We start from the raw sequence: 16,562 nt of genomic DNA, 5'->3' as shown, positions 1-16,562 counted from the left end.
GTCTTTTATCTAGTTCATGATGGTCAAAACTCTTTCCTAGGCCCCCTTTTCTGAAAGGTCGAGAGTTTTAGTTCACAGCTGGCTGCCTTTTCTCATTGGACACCTCTAAAGGTGTAAGCACACAAGTTTTACTTATCAAACACATCTAATCATATTTGGTTGAGGAGACAGTGAGCATCTGGCAGCCAGCCATGGTTAACCCACTCCATTGCTCTGCTGTGACCATCACATTTCTTATAGAATGGTTTAAATGAAGTTCAACTTTCAAAACACAAACTCACAATCTAAAACCCAACAGTATTTCACAGTATTGTGAGCAGAAACTTCATGCCCTGCAAAGGTGAAGGTCCTAGAATTGGGAATGATTTGACTATATAGTGAACCAGCATCTCAGAATGAGGAACACTCTTCTTCCATAAGTATCCTCTTAGGAACTCCAAAGTCCCTCTAACCTTTACTATTCCTGTTACTAGGACTTAAGATTGTTATAGATCTCTAACAAAAAAGGCATCAAGTTCTAGTAATCAGAACTCTCGTATCTTGTAGAAATTAATCACAGCTTCCCCTCTTAATTCTTCTGCTTCCTTGCACTGTGAACCACATCCTACACAGACTTTTGAGAAAACAGAGCTTAAAGAAATATTCTGTGCTGTAACTTCAGGGATATCCTTCCTCAGAGAAGACTGACTGAAGCAAAGTAATCAACAGCATTTATTTCCCTAACAGGCAATAAAACATTTTATATTTCACTTTTTAAAAACAACAACTGTTCTACTTTGAGGTTTCTGTAAAAAAGTACCTAGAAAGTATAAACAATATTTTTTCAGTGGTCATCTTGGAAGAGAATTTTCTCCCAGGAAAAGCACACAGTGTGGCCAGACACCTCTAAGCACTCACTGTTAAACTGCCCTGACATCAACCTGATCAGGTATCTGAGAACATTTAGTGCTTTCTATAAACTGCACCTGCTTGATAAACACAATATCCTACAGCATGCAGCCTTGGTTGTGACTCACCCAAGGAACATCCCACCCTGCCTGTGGAAATACACAGATCTGTTTTGTAAATCAGAGATCAGGTTTCTCAAACCAACTCGTATTTTATCAGAAAAGACAATTTTGAGCCCAATGAAACACTGAAGAGAAGCAGTACGAGGTAGTTAACAAAACAGTTACCCAAAAAATATTGTTTTGTTCCATCTGCCCTGTAAAAGCTTATTTAGCCCTATAGCCATGTTTAGCTTCAGTTGGCTCACAGGCAGAAAGGCTCCTACAAAACAAAAATCCCAAGTTTGAGCATCTTAGTCAAATATTCATGGTGCTGTTCTCAACAGGTTATTTTAGACCTTATAATGACAGCATAGAAATGAATCTTCTGAAGAAGTTTAACTGAAGTTCCTTCCTGCCTGTTGCTATGGGAAAGGGAAGAAATGAATTTATCTGGAGGCCTCTGCTTATCACTGCTTTAGCTGCATGACACAGTAGTGAGGATAGTCACATAAATCCACAAGCTATAAGCTACTTATTCATGTTACTCAATTAATTTTTGATTATGGCAATGAAATAATGTGATCATTCAGAGGAAAAACATTAAGTCACAATTTTATGTTATTTCCCCCACTTTAGGCAATTTTCTTACTTATAATCCATTAACTCATGACTGCTGGAAGAGGTAATACAAATCAGCTTCCTTTTAGCCATCTTTTTGCAGTTTCAACAGTTTTTCTGCAATCCAAGAAGTTATTAGAAGCAGTCAGAAAAAGCACAAATTAATACTTATGTATTTAAAACAAAGGCATTTGTGGAATAAAAACATGAAACACATGAACAAAATTCAAAAAAGATGAAAAGACACCAGGGAATACCCAAAATTTTGCCTGTTTTGAAGCGCTCAGAGAATTAAGGACAAGGAGATAAAATACACAGAATAGGCATGGAGTTTGAATTCTATAATCTTATGAAAATTTTCACTGAGGATGAGAAAAGTGTACTTGGTTTAACTCTTGGAGATTTCTGAAAACAGTCTAAACAAGTGCCAAGCTACATTTATATCTTTACCTCTCAGACCCTTTTCCATGTATTTTTGCTCTTCCCTATGTTGTGCATTTAAGCAAAACACAATCTAAGAACAATCTGAAAAATAACATAAATGAAAATGGGTTACTAAAGAGCATACGAGGATATCTTAAAACAAGAACACACTTCTAGGAATTGCTTTCAGTGTCTTCCTTTTATTATTATTTATTTTCATAGGAAAAAAACCTCAATAATTTGGGCTGGAAAAGGGCTTCTGGGGGTCATCCTGTCCAAACCCTCCAGAACAGGGAACATGAGCGTTAACCTAAGCTGTTCAATGTCTTGAAGAAATGTTCACTACACTCAACTAGGAGCAAAATACAAGTTATAATAAAGGCATCTTAACAGATATTCATGTTGCAGATACAATTGACAACAAAGTGAGTGGCTCTGAGGCTTTACACAAACACATGCTATTTTAGTAGGGCACAAATGTGCATAATGCCTTGCATCCTTAACATGTCAGTCTTTCACATCTCCCGCCATACTGCAGCTGAAACCTCTGAAGGAAATTAAAACATATTAAATACAAAATTACAAAAAGATGCATTCCTTAGTAATTTTATTCCTCTTGATATTGGCAATAATTTGGTAAGAGATTGCTCACAGTCAGGTTTGCTTACTGCTGTCAGAACTTCATACCACAAATCAAACAGCTTCACTAAAACCACAGGAAAAATCCAACAGTTAAAACAAACAAACCAAGCACTGTATATGATAAGATTTATTTTGTTACATGGTTTAATTCTTAGAAGTGCAATCTTCTTTTTTCAGTGTATGCTTATACATTCATTTCAGATGGTTTTCAATTTAAAGACTGAGAAGAGTTTCCAAGCTAACTCCTTTGGAAGGATTCTCCTCACTTTTTCAGCTACTCCTTGAGCACCTTAGGATGTGTATTTCCCTGCAACTTTTATTAATAACAATCCATATAAATGCTTCACTTATTCTCAATTTAGGTGGGTGTTTTTTGTTTGCTTCTTCTTGAATACTTCCATTGCTTCTTCATTTTCAAAATTTTTCATCTAGTACACAGAGAAAATTAAAATAAAAAGAATGACAAAAGCTGTATTTAAGACTATTACCCTTCAGCTTGTACCAGCTAATTGCACTGTCACATGGCTTCTAAGCTTCACTGTGGGAATTACTTGCCAAAACAGATTCCTATTTTCTTACAGACCCATTTTCACCTCCTGTACTGTAATCTTTCTAAAAACTGTGCCCACACCTTTCAGAATGACTGTAGCCAACTTGTCTCTTTTTTGCTAAAGCTCCTTTCACAAAGGGGCAACCTTTTGTAGTGAGGTCTCTGAATTGTCCCATAAGGATTTGCTGTGCCCACACCCACAAGCAGTGCAATGCAACAGGAGTGGGGCCAGGCAGGAAGGTCTGCAGACCTCAAACCCACATGGGATATGTTCTTGGAGTTTTAGTTTGGAACCGCTCTGCTGGGATCCTACAGTCCCACAGCAGCAGGACCACAGCTCCCACTTGTTTCATCCAAAAGCAACTTGGCTTCCTTGATCCGAGCTCATTTCACAAGTCAAATCAAGTGCAGTCTGTGAGAACATTCAGCGGATTGATTTCCAAAGTATCCTCCAAATTAAAACAATTAAACCACTAATGAAGATTGCTTTTTTTCCTGTTCTCTCTGCTATGTATTTTGGCCCTGAGGAAAACCTCCACTGGTCTCTCTCACATCCACTGACTCTTTTCAGTGTTCAATCTTTTTGTATCACTTCTGTTCTCCTTCTTGAATTCCCTGCATATGGACCTGAGTATTTTCATGTGTGACCTTGCTTGGCCACTTTGTTTCTAGACTGCCACCTTTTATTCCATTTTGACAGTTTCAGAGGATTCTTTTTCAGAATATTTTCCTTTATAAAATTATAAAAAGGAAATCCCAAAATTTCTCACTCTTCATCAGTAGGAGAGGTGTTTTTTTCCCTTCTTCTGTGCAAAATCAAGGCTAGAAAATTGCTTCTACAAAACTACTAGGAAGTTTTACCTGCTGTGCTCTGGTCTAAGTAAAAATCAGTATATTTTTAGTCAAATATATTAAGATTACATTTAGAGTATATGTCTATTTAATATGAATGATGAATGCTGTAGGTAAAAAAAAAAGTGCCATAAAGCACAACATATTTGTGTCATTAGACAGGGTAACAGATTGTCTCCCTGAGGCCTAAGTGATGAGCCAGACCACAGAACTGCTTGTTTTGTGTAGAAGGAAGATCAGTAACTGAGTACCACTATCTGTGTAAGCACAAATGGGTTTTTTTCACAAGGAGGATAATTTTCCACAGGTACTAAGCATCTAGAGAGAAGCTGAAAAACTGAAGTTTCTTTTCCTGTTCATTCTATGCCTTACAGAAAAACAGTGAAGCCCACTCTGTGCCACATTAAAGTGAAAAAGTCCAATTCTTGTGACTCTCCACATTTCTGGTACTGGCAAAAACAAATTACACTCCTTTCTTTGAAAGAGCAAGAAGGATGATCCAAGAAACTACAAACTGACCTGTGTCATCTCAACCTCACAGAAGTCAGGGAGCAAATTCTTGTAGAAGCCATTTCCAAACAATGTGGGGAAGAAAGTGATTTGTATTAGTCAGCATGGCTTTATAAAAGGGAAATAATGTCTGACAGACCAGAGCTTTCCATGAGAAGATGACTTGGTAGCTGGGACAACACCATGTCCTACAACATCCTCACAGAAGGGGATGAAACGGGGGCCAGGCAGGACTAGGAGACACACTGCAAGCCTAGATGAAGGGCAAGGTCCCCAGGGCTGGGATCAGAAGTACACTGTCCAGTTAGAACCCAGCACTAGTGCTGTAGCCCAGGGGTACAGACTTGACCAGTAAGTTCAAGACCTTGTTTAACTTCCCCATTTATGACCTGGACCCAGCTCACCCTCAGCAAACATGCTAATGGAACAAAAATTCCACAAGGGAAAGTGCAAAATTCTGTATGTGGGGAATAATAAACCCATGCACCAGTAAAGGTTGGGGGGCAGCTGGACAGAAAGCAACTCTGCAGGAGATACTGGTGCTGTTGTACATGAACTAGCAATGCTTCCTCACAGTAACAACAAATAAAAGGGTTGCCAGCATCCTAGATTAGGAAAAACCATCACTAGCAGCATGAGGAAGGTGATCCTTCTCTTTCATTCTAATTCTAGACTCCCTAAATCAAGAGTGTCACAGATGTAGTGATGTGACACCTGCAAAGGGCTATGGAGACAAAGTGATTGAGAAGAGGCTGAGAACGCTGGGATTGTTAAGTCTGGAAAGGAGAATGATCAGGAGGATCTTATCAGTGTGTACAAATACTTGAAGGCTGAAGGCAGACTGTCCCTAGCAGCATTCAGGGATGGGACAACAGCCAGTGGGCACAAATCAAAATATAAGAAAGTCAACTTGAAAACAGGGGATGGAGTTATTTATTTTCTATGGGGTGGTTGAACAGCAGAGAAATTGTCAAGAGAGGTTAAATCATCATTCTCAGAGCCATTCCAAACCTGACTGAACACATTACTGACTGCTCTAACTGGCCTTGCTCTAAGCAGATGAATTTGGATCAGGCCATGTCCAGAAGTCTCCTCCAACCTCAAGTATTCTGTGATTCTTTGAGTTCCCTAAAACAATCTCCTGCTGTACCCTGTCCTGTTCTTCTGTTCTTTTTGGGTCCCTCTCCTCTCTAAGAGCAGATTCCTCTTCTAAAGAGACATCTATCGAGTGTCTCATATAGGCTATATTTTTTTTTAAACTGAGGACCCCTTTCAGTGTCCAGTTATCAATACAGCTTAAGTTTTACTAGTTTGACTAGAAAGGCACAGATTGCATGAATCAGCATTGCACTTTCTTCAGGTTCAGTAATGTTCATCTTGAACATCAAGATTTTCATTTCTACAGCTTTTCCTAAGTCCTACACTAAAATTCAATGCACAAGTCTACACCAGGTATTTCTCCTGACTTCTAAGAACTACTTCCATTTCCATTATTGCCGCTGTGTATTATAAGAAACAAAGCAGTACAGCTTGAGCAAATTTCCTACACGTCCAGCATTATATAGATGTGTTAGCCACCTCCAATTAGTGACAATAGGGTAACATGAAACTGAAAAACATGCAAAAGTCAACTGGTTCAACTGTCCCAACACAAAGATGTTACTGGACACTTCATATGCAAACACGGTTGATTTTCATTTTCTTTTGCCCTAATAAGAAATCTCATAAACTCACTTATTACCACCTTGGAACCTGTGGTATCCCATAGTTATAAAAACAACATCAGAGACGAGAAAAACATTAAATGTTACAGCTTATACTCTGTTTATTCAAAAAGATACTATAATTTGTTGATGCTTTCATATATTTCCTTCATTTTAACTTATATGGTTATTATTTACCCAAGCAAGTCTGGACAGTTACCTCTATGTTGCTCCATATCTCCCCCATGCTTCTTTAAAGCTGCTGTCCTGGTACTTTCAATCAAACTAATTACTCTCTTTTACCTAAAAAATATCCAATCTCTGACACATTTAGTCTGGAGAGTCGCTTAAAGGATGCTGATCCTCTAACAGGTTCCAAAAGCTTCTCCTAAGTGTCTATATAAATTAATCCAAACCTCAGTGGGAAAGATTGGCACTGAAGCTTCACTTATGATACTAAAACCCAACAAAAATGATGCTGCCAAAAATCCCCATAATGTCTATACAGGTAACTTGATTTTGGAGGTATAATATAGCTGCATACCATAATATAGCTGCCTTTCCCATCAATGTGCTCTTCTACTTTAGCTTTTCACATATCCACTGACTTTCATTTTCCACTGCCTACATTTATCTTCCCTATCTCATCAGTACAGATATACCCACACACCATCACAGCTCACATTACTGCTTTATTTTCGAATTAAAAAAGTGGAAATAGTCAATCTTCATGAGCAAATTTCAGAAACTGCAGAACTTAACTCGATGCTTAATGGGAAGAGATAGACTGGTATCACTGGATATGTTAAGAGAACTACTTTAACTAATTTTACACATTCTTTTGAGACTTTTGACATCATCTTGTGTCACTGACTTTGTGTCATTGGAAGAAAATCCATGAGTTTTGTATTTTTAAAAGCACTTCAAAAGCATTACTTTTGAAGTGTGTTCTACCAGTTGATGGGGGCGATTTAAAGGACACAGACACCAAGGGAAAGAATGGTCTTACGTGACTATCAATATTAAGGCAACACAAAAGTAAAATAATACATTCAATAAAACTACACACTTGGCTTTAGCAACAAGCAGAAAGAAGCAAGGTAATGCACTTAATAATTGCTACATGAGAGACAGGATAATGACTGAGAAAGATACATCACCAATTGCCTGAATACTCCACCATCATCCAGAGTTTGCAGTCGCTGGGGAGCCCTGCTCTGCAGCGAGGAACTGGAGAACCCTTCCCAGCAATTGGGAAAATCCCACATGGTACTCATAGGTGAGGTCTCCAAATTCACCTCAAAAATGGGTCCAGCTTTTATAGGTCCAAATCAGTAAGTCAAAATGACTTGATTATATTTTTAGAGCAGAAACACCTGGGTCTGATGGCACACCTCGCGACCAGCAAGGACCAGAGCTTGCCAGAGCCCAGACCTTGGCTGGAAGGGTTTTCCCCTAAAATAGCCTACAAACAAGCCTCTATTCAAGTCATTTGGGAAAGTTTTTTAAATGATACATTTCTTGTAGATAACTACACAAGGTTATACAGAGCTAGCATAAGCATCTGCGTCATTTATTTTTAGCTAAGTAATATTGATGGTGTTAGTCACATTGCCCAGGGTTCATCTTGTAAGTCAGCTCTGGCTGAGGCCTGATGTTCAGGCCTAAGCACATCAAAGTGTCAGTAAGGAACACTTTCTCTGCTGTAAAATAGCACAGTAAAACAAAATACGTGGCCACCACCTTCTGTTTCACCACCTACCTTGCAGCTTTGGAACAAGTCCCTTCAGAAGCAGTTCCACATTCAGTTATTAACAGAGGACAGCACCTACAGAGGATTTCATAATCTCTGGCCATTCGTTTAACTTCTTATTTACAGCTCAGTGCTTGCTTCACATTATTTCCCCATTCCTTTCTCAGAGCTACATTTCATTATCAATGGTTCATACACATACCTAAGCCAACCTACAAAAAGCTTTTAACTCTGGGGAATGAAAAAAAAAAGAAAGCTTGAAACCATTAAATTACCCAATTACCTGTAGTCATTACTAAGAATGACAACTTCAGCAGCCACTACAGTTGTTGTACGTGTTTATACGTTTGTAAAATTGTACAGTTGTAATGTTTTTAGAAGTAGCTTCTGCAAAGACTGTTGTCTACCAGCAAAATGTCAGCCCTGATCATCTCACCTGGAAGCCTCAAATGAAGCAGATACAGTTTCCAAAAGCGCAATGCTGATGTCTACACAAACCTGAACACGATTTTTCAGGATGTTCTGTACAGGACTGTCCAGCACAAAATGCACCTTGTTTTAAGTGCCCATCAGCACCAGTGAAGGTTTAATGAGCACAGAACTACCTCCCTCTGTGGGTATAGGAAGAGACACCTCCACTCCTTTGCTCCCAAGAACAGAGATAAAAAGGCCCGTGGAGCTTTCCGAAGATATTGCCTATAAAAACTTGCTAAACAGATCATCACTGTAGGTACCTGAGCAACAAACAAATTTTAAACAGACTGTACGGCTCTGCAATTCAGCCTGACAACACTCATCAAAGAAATGATGAATCATTCCCTACTACCAGCGACAACCACACATCTGAAATGTGCTGATGACTTGAAATCTCTTGAAAAAGAAAGCTCTTTGTCACTTGCTGCTTGCACCTGCTTCAGCAAAGTACATGGTATAAGACAGGTCCTGTTGATTGACTCAGCTGTGGGAACGAGAACTGCTGCAGACAATGCACTCAAACTCTGACAGGTAACTTGTTACCAAGGTATGACTACACATACACTGCCCCATAAGAAAAATAAGCTGCTTCTCTGAGTATTCTTAAACAGCAGAATCAAAGAAACTAAAAGTGGAAAGCCACTATTTGCAACAAAATTAAGTAATATTACTTTGTACAAAATTTAGTGTCAGTTGAATATAAAGGTTGCATTTTTCCAAGCTAAACTATTTATTACTAAAGTAAATACAAAGGATGTAATGGAAATTACAATTTCAGGGAGGGGAAAAAGTATTGAGATTGTTTAAGTCAACCCTGAGGTATCTGAAAGTCTGCTATGGGCTGCTGCCCCTTTTCCAGAACTGAAAACTACTGCAAGCAAGACCTTGAGTTCCAGAGGAGTTGTCTTCACGTTTTCTAATTTCAATGGAAGTCCATTACCTCCTTCCTGGGAATTTTTTATAAGTGACCAGATGGCAACACAAAAGTACAGCCATGGGTGGACAACACAGCCATCCCAACCCTGCAAAATCTGTCTGCTTTCTACATTCCATATCATGCCTCTCTGTAAAATAAAACAGAAACTATAGGAGAAAGGTGGCCTAGAACTGTACTACTATTCCAATATTCTCAACACTTCCATTAAACTTGGGTTTTGTGGGGCAGCCCTAGCATTCCACTGACCTTTATCAAAAGATAAAGCAGATGTCAGAAATCTTAATTCTTCCAACTAAAGTAATAAGTAAAATCCTTAAAGAAAAGTTTCAGTCTTCACGTTGTAGATCTTCTGTGTGAAAAACTGACAACTGTACATTAAATAAACAAAAGAAAAAGATCGCCTTCTAACAACAAACACTGACTGTACCTTTCAATTTCAAGGGACTCACCTTACTGTTGGGGTACAACTGGAAGCCCATAGGTTGGTGAAGAAGCTTAGAACTGGTTCCTAAACCAAAACCTGCAGGTGAACCAGAGGTAACTGCACAACCCACACGTGTCAGCAATGTAGCTGCTGCAGCCATGGGGCAGTGTAGATGGGCAATTCTCCTCCTACAGCTGGATACTGCCCAAGGAGTGGTCCCCCTTCCCCTGGACACTCCCATCTCACAGTCCTTCCCTATGTTTGTGTCAATTCTACTCACCAACTGGCCTTCACTGACCTGTTTAATCCAGGAAATCTTCAGGGGAAAAAGCCAAGGGCCCCTGATAACTGTGAAACAGTGTATTTTTTAAAAACAAATAGGCACACTTTACATGCCCTGGCAAAATACTCTGTGCAGGGAGAGTAACTCATTGTGAGCACACTACACCATATATCCACCCCTTCATGGCTTTTCTGGCTATGCAATATGTGTAACATCAAAAAGGAACACGCATACTGAAGCGAAAGAACAGGCCCATAGGGTTATAATGCAATGACCACCTTAGTCAGCACAATATCCTTACAGATACAAACCCTGAGTCTGAACCATATGAGGAGTTCTAACAGTTTTCTTTTAAATTCTGTACAGATAATTTATCTATTTTGCAATACATTAGAACATTACTGTGTGAGAGATTAGAAGTTATGAAGGCATAAATATAGAATATGAAGTATAGAGTTTACTATTTTTAAAACAGGAAGTGAGATTCCAAAAAGCAAAGAAATCCCAGATGTGACACAGGCTCTCTTAGAATAGATCTCATCCCTACTATTACTGTCTGTAAGTCCCCTCCTCTCTCACCTCCTCCATCAGCCACCCTTAACTATGAATTTCACTTTCTGTCTTCTCCACTCAAACACAGTCTGGGCAGCTTCCAGCCTCGAAATGAACAGCCATTAGTCTGAAAATATTTTCACCTCTAATATCCCCCACAGGACAGCATTATTTTGTTCACACTGAAGATGTGAAAGCAAGATGTTGCTTAAATGTTATTTTTTTCTTTAATAAATCAAGCTCTCACTAGTGCCTTAAGTCTTGTAGTTCTGAGAGCCTCATGGCAAGTAGAAAAGAAGGGAAAGGAGATAAAAGTCATGATATGCCATGCCACACCTCACAGGGCTATGTTAAAAACCTTTAAACCATGGAGAATATCAAATAAACCACCAGCAATGTCAACAGGTCTCCACACAGAACAAATCCACCTGCCCAAACCAGATTTCAGATCAGGAGTTAAACACCCTGATTCAATGGGTGCACAGAAGAACAATGAGAACACCGCTGCCTCACGATAGCTTTTTCATTGACCTGAACTCAATTTGGTTCAGGCAAATGTTTAATAAATGCTGTGTTGCTCTGGAAATTGGTCCTTTTAATATTCACAAAATGCCTCATTGGTATAAAGCAAAAAAAAAGATATCCTAAAATCTTACTGGTAAACTCAATTTAACATGCACAAAGTGGAACATGCCAATTACATGCAGGATTACTGCCCACGGATCCTAAGTTTTCCTCTGTATCTTTAGGTGATGAGCATTTAAATGGAATTAGAAATGTTACACATGGTGAACATCCACCTGCAAACACAGGTGACAGCTGTTTAGTTTGGGTAGCTATGGAAACTTATTTCATGTAGAGCGAAGTGATCAAAGTATCTTCCTTCAGCATTTCCCTCCTCTTTCCTGTTAACATTATACACATTATTCCCCTTCAAACAGCTGGAATAAGCAACTGCTCTGAAAGCTTCATCATTGAAGTCATCACATGCACTGGGTCAATCACAGACATTTAAGAACCAAAGCAGCTTAGTGATCTTTGAACTGGTGTCTTTAATGTTCCTTCCAACTCAAACCACGCTATGATCCTGATACAAAAAGCAAGTGTCACCAGTCTCACTTTTTATCTTCTAAGCTCACAAATTTTCTTTTCTCTCATTTCCTTTATAAAGTGCCCTTCATATGCAGGATTGCCCAGGAAGTCTTAATCTGAATAGGTAAGGTAGTAAAGGGTGTTGAGGTAAAATCTGGTTAAAATATGCAGCTCACCACTTTCGCAAAAGTTAGCAAGTCTGGTTAAAGATTAGGCAAAATACATTACCATTCTATGAAGATTTTTATATACTGGTCACCACATTTCTATCTAGTCTCTCAAATTAAATACTTACAGCAGTAAGAAATATACATGTACATATACAAAGCACACACACTTGAAGAGACAAGCCTTAATAAGAAAAAATAATCAAGAGCGATCCACAAATCACTTAATTCAGGCTCTAACAAGCCAGAGTAAAAAAACTTCAAAGATGAGGAATCCTTATACAGAACAAACTCACTCCATCTAGCTGCTCTGCAAATAGATGAAAAGAGCAGCACTGACAGAGCAAAAACCTCCGGGTGTCAGAAAAGTAGAAGAGGAATATTCAGAGCAACAAGTCTTAATCCATTCAAGTGTTTATGAAGCCAGCAGTGAATAAAAATAAAAATTTGGATATCTGAGCACTCTAACTGTTAAGCAAGAACAGTGTTTATTAAAAGTCAGCTAGGACTGGGGCAGTACTAAGGATGGATACTGACCAAAAGCATGTTAAAAATTAACATAACCCCCTCTTCTACATCTCAGTCCATCTCTTCAGCTTGCTCAGCACTGAGCTTTCCTTCACTTTTTCCACTGAATAAGGCAAAGCTAAAAAGGGTAGTAAGTTATGAATGACTTGCCCAGGCAAAAGTTCCATCCTAATCACATGAAACTGAAGGGATCAAAGAGCTTATTTCATTTTTCAGTAAATTAACATGCTTCCAGTCACAAATTTTATATTACAGATAGATATTTCACTGCAAATGGCTATTTATTTCATGAACTGATGAATAAATCAGAAACAGATTGTAGACCTGTCTCACCATGTGTTTTTCTGTTTCAAGATCACCTTAATCTTTTACCTGATCTTTCTTTTCCTTAGTAATGAACTTCAAAAAGATTACTAGATACCCAGTTAATACTTTGAAAGAAAAAATATGTGTAAAGGCTACCATTGAGAGAAAAACAGACCTATAAAGAATAGAAAACTGAGAAAAACAGACCTATAAAGAATAGAAAACTGAGAACATGAAGATTTTACAGAGGATGATAGCAACACAGTTGTCCTGAAAGCCCCAGCTTCCGTATCATGGGCTAACAAATCCAGAACCTGAGATCTGCACATTTCAGGTACAGGTAAGTCACCTAACTTTCACTTCCTGATTAGAAACAAGGTTCCACACAATCAAATTGGAACAATTCCCCTGAAGAGAATAGGCTTTTTCTTGCTGAGTAACAACACCACTTGAGACTGAGCTCCAGCTTCAGACCCAATGATGTAAATGCAAACATGACAGGAGTTCTGTGCCTGACTGAAACAATAGGCCTCTCCAAGCAGCAGAGTTGAGAATAGCTAGGGCAGGTGGGTGGAAAGCAGGAATTATCAGTTCCCAAAGAGGAGGACTGTAATAAAACTTTTTTTTAAAAAAAAGAACAGGACCATACTGGTAAGTTTGATAAACTATTTGAATAACCAGCGCAACAAGATCTGGTATCATGTTTCCTCAGAGGGGAAAAAAAAACCTGCTGTGCTCTGGTATAGTAGAAGTAGAAATTCCAGGCATAACTTGAGAGCTGGTCAAATGAAACAGGGCCTTGGCTTCTTCAAAACACTCTTTTCCAGTTTGTTGCAACAGTTTAATTTCTATTATGTGTAATTTGCAATTCTTATGAGGAAAAATATCAATCCTTCAGCTCCAGCAACTGTGCACTACAGTAAAACCTGAGTGTCAGCCACTCAGAACAAATGACCAAGTCCCTATTGCTTTAGTCTTCAGAGAGAAGGATGAAGAACCTTTCTCTCATCAAAATGTGTAAAAAGAATTAGCTCAGCTAACAGTCCGACGAAGGACAAGAAGTACTGCTTATATATAAATATTTTTATATTTAAAAATACTCAAGTTATGAGACAGTAAAACGAAATATCTACAATACTCCCAAGCTGGACAATCATGGCTTGTCTACTTCATCTTCTGAGCTGAGCACTCACTTCAAAATGTTGGGCAGCTGGGCAAAGTACAGTTACAGTAAGGACCTGTGACCAGCACTCCTCTGGGTTATGCACTTTCCTCAGCTCTGAGGGCACAAATCAGTTCCTGCAATTACATTACAACAGAATGACAAAAACTAGAACATTACATTAACATAATGGACACCCAAACAGAAAAGCTTAAAAATAAACTCTCAGAAGCACTCCAAGAACATTCACCATTACTGTGTGCAAAGGGTTTTTTCTTCTACTCTCACCCTAGACTCTTTTCCTTGCTTTCAAGAAAAAATCGAATTGGTTTTACTGTTTGAAAATTCAGCTATTCACTATTGCTGAATACATTTATCACTCTGTTTAAACAGCTTAAACTCACAAAAAAATGTTAATTTAGATGATACCATTGACTGATACTACTAATGTGCTGACAAACATCTTATCTCCTTCACATGTTGTATAATAGGAGGAAGTTACTTTGTAAATCTCTCATGAAACATTTTTCAAGCAGTCTATAACACGCTATCTTAAAAAAATATAAATTTAAACCCCTCAAGACAAACAGCATGCTCCTTTACTGCCTTTCTTCCTATTACCTTATTCTGTAGTTTTCCCCAAACCATTTTGTAACTCAAAGAGAAAGAAATAAGATAACTCATGTTTCACAACAGACAAAACAGAACTTTAAGAAAGGAGAGAAAAATAGAGGGAAGAAAAAGAGGTGATACTGTTTAACTAATAAATTCATAAAATAATCTTCTCTCAATCTCTCTTAAGCCCTAAAATAACTTTAATCTGTAAGAAGCTTTCAAAGTTAGCACTCAGATGTCTCAGTTATTTTCCACTCCAAAATTATCTTTCACATCTACTGTACAAGTTCTTGTTTTAAAGGCAAGAAAACTCACTTTGGGTCTGAATGCTACGTATTATTCCAAAGATCACTTGGAGGTGAATGCATTCAATGCAGTGATTAAATGTCAGCTAAATCACAACAAAGAATGCACACTAGACACAGTTTAAACAGCTGTAGTGAATGGCAAGGTAATTGTAATTAAATTAGAATTGCTTTGGACTTTCACTTCAAGAAAACAGGAAAGAATTTACTGTTTTTTCAAACAATACGTTTTTGAGCATTAAAATCCTCAGAACTAAAGATGGTCTGTGATTCATGTTTCATTCTTAAATGCCTGTGCCTTTTCTCAGGTAAATACAAGCAATTGCTGGGTCTACAGTCACTCACTCAGCACAAAATGCTTTCTTTCAAATACCAGTCCAGATTTCTCTCCACTTTGAAAAGGTTGATAGGTAGGGTAGCAGAGACAAAGCAAAACAATGAGAAACTCATGAAAATAAGCAGCAATATATTGAGAAAAGATGATCTAAAATACCCTGATTTCTGACTTCTTCAATTCTAACTAAGTTATAAAGGTAAGTTGTGCTGGGCATATTTCCTAAAGCATCAAGGGTAAAAAGGCTGCCACAACACAGGTACCCCAAACGCTACACCTGCCTCTTTCTCTGCATCATGCACAGATCAGAAGGTTTTCTGCCAATTTAACACCACAAATCACAGCGATTAAAACAAGCTGAATTCTCGAATATCAGAGCAAATTAGAGAAAGCCATCCTCGAACACTTAAATCTCCTTCTATCTCGATAGCTCTGGCACACAAGGTCAAAGACAACCTGCGTGGGAGCGGAAGAGTTAACAGCCAGAACTTGTCCATGTTTCCAAAATAGAGCTGTGGCACCAACGTTGCCATTCTGCCATGTTTACAAGAGGGAATACAGTTCGGGATAAACCTCTGGCTGTAGTCACGCTTTATCGCTAGGAAACATTCCTTCAAATGTCCGGCTGTACCCGCCGAGACAAAGAAACCGAACCCTCGTACACCTGGAATGAGCCCCGGGACAGGGGGGGACACACACGGGGGAAAGGAGGCAGTGCAGGAAGAGCTGCGGAAAGCACAGCCCTTTAGGGAGCGAGACCCCGAGAGAGCGAAGGTCTTAAGGCAGATCCTGGCTACTAGGAACCGGGAGAAGCTGGCGGGGTCCGGCAGGGCAGGGACACAACACTGCCGGAGACGGCTGGGGAAGGGACTTGGAACTGGAGGCAACGGGATGCGGGCAGGTGCCCCCAGCAGCCGCGGAGGGGCGGCGGGGCCGGGCAGCGCGGGGGTCCCGGGACCGCCACCCGCGCCCCAGGGAGGGAGCGGTGCTGCCCCGCGGGGCCCGGGGGTACAGAGCAGTGAGTCCGCCCTCAGAGAGCCCCTCCCGGGGCTAGTGGCCCCTCTGGATCTGGGCTCGACTGCGGGTTCCCGCGCCCCCCGTGTCTCCCCGCCGCCCGCAGGATCCCGTTCCCAGCACTACCCCCGTGGCCCCTCTCCGCCCCTCGGCCCCGCTCCGCTCACCGGCCGCAGCTCCCCCGTCCCTCAGGTCCAAGATGGCAGCGCGGCCCGCCCGGCCTCCGGCAGCGACTTGGCAAAGTCGAGCGCGACGTGCGCAGGCGCCTAGTGCCCCAGCTGCCGCAAAAGGACTACAGCTCCCATCATGCCCCGCGGCAGCTAATGCGC

General features: G+C 39.9%; 1 protein-coding gene across 3 annotated transcripts in view; it reads right to left on the bottom strand.

Moving 5' to 3' along the window:
* Positions 1 to 16,507, bottom strand: part of ITCH (itchy E3 ubiquitin protein ligase) — a 64,665-nt gene extending 48,158 nt beyond the window's left edge. For all 3 annotated transcript variants that reach the window (XM_033519189.1, XM_033519188.1, XM_015647604.3), the window contains exon 1: positions 16,401 to 16,507. The gene's annotated coding sequence lies outside the window, so the exon portion shown is untranslated. The remainder of the gene's footprint in view (positions 1 to 16,400) is intronic.
* Between the last annotated feature and the right edge of the window lie 55 nt (positions 16,508 to 16,562).

This window comes from Parus major, chromosome 20, assembly GCF_001522545.3.
Source record: "Parus major isolate Abel chromosome 20, Parus_major1.1, whole genome shotgun sequence".
Taxonomy (NCBI): domain Eukaryota; kingdom Metazoa; phylum Chordata; class Aves; order Passeriformes; family Paridae; genus Parus; species Parus major.
The sequence above is the reverse complement of the archived record's forward strand: the minus strand, read 5'-3'. Positions and strand labels throughout refer to the sequence as shown.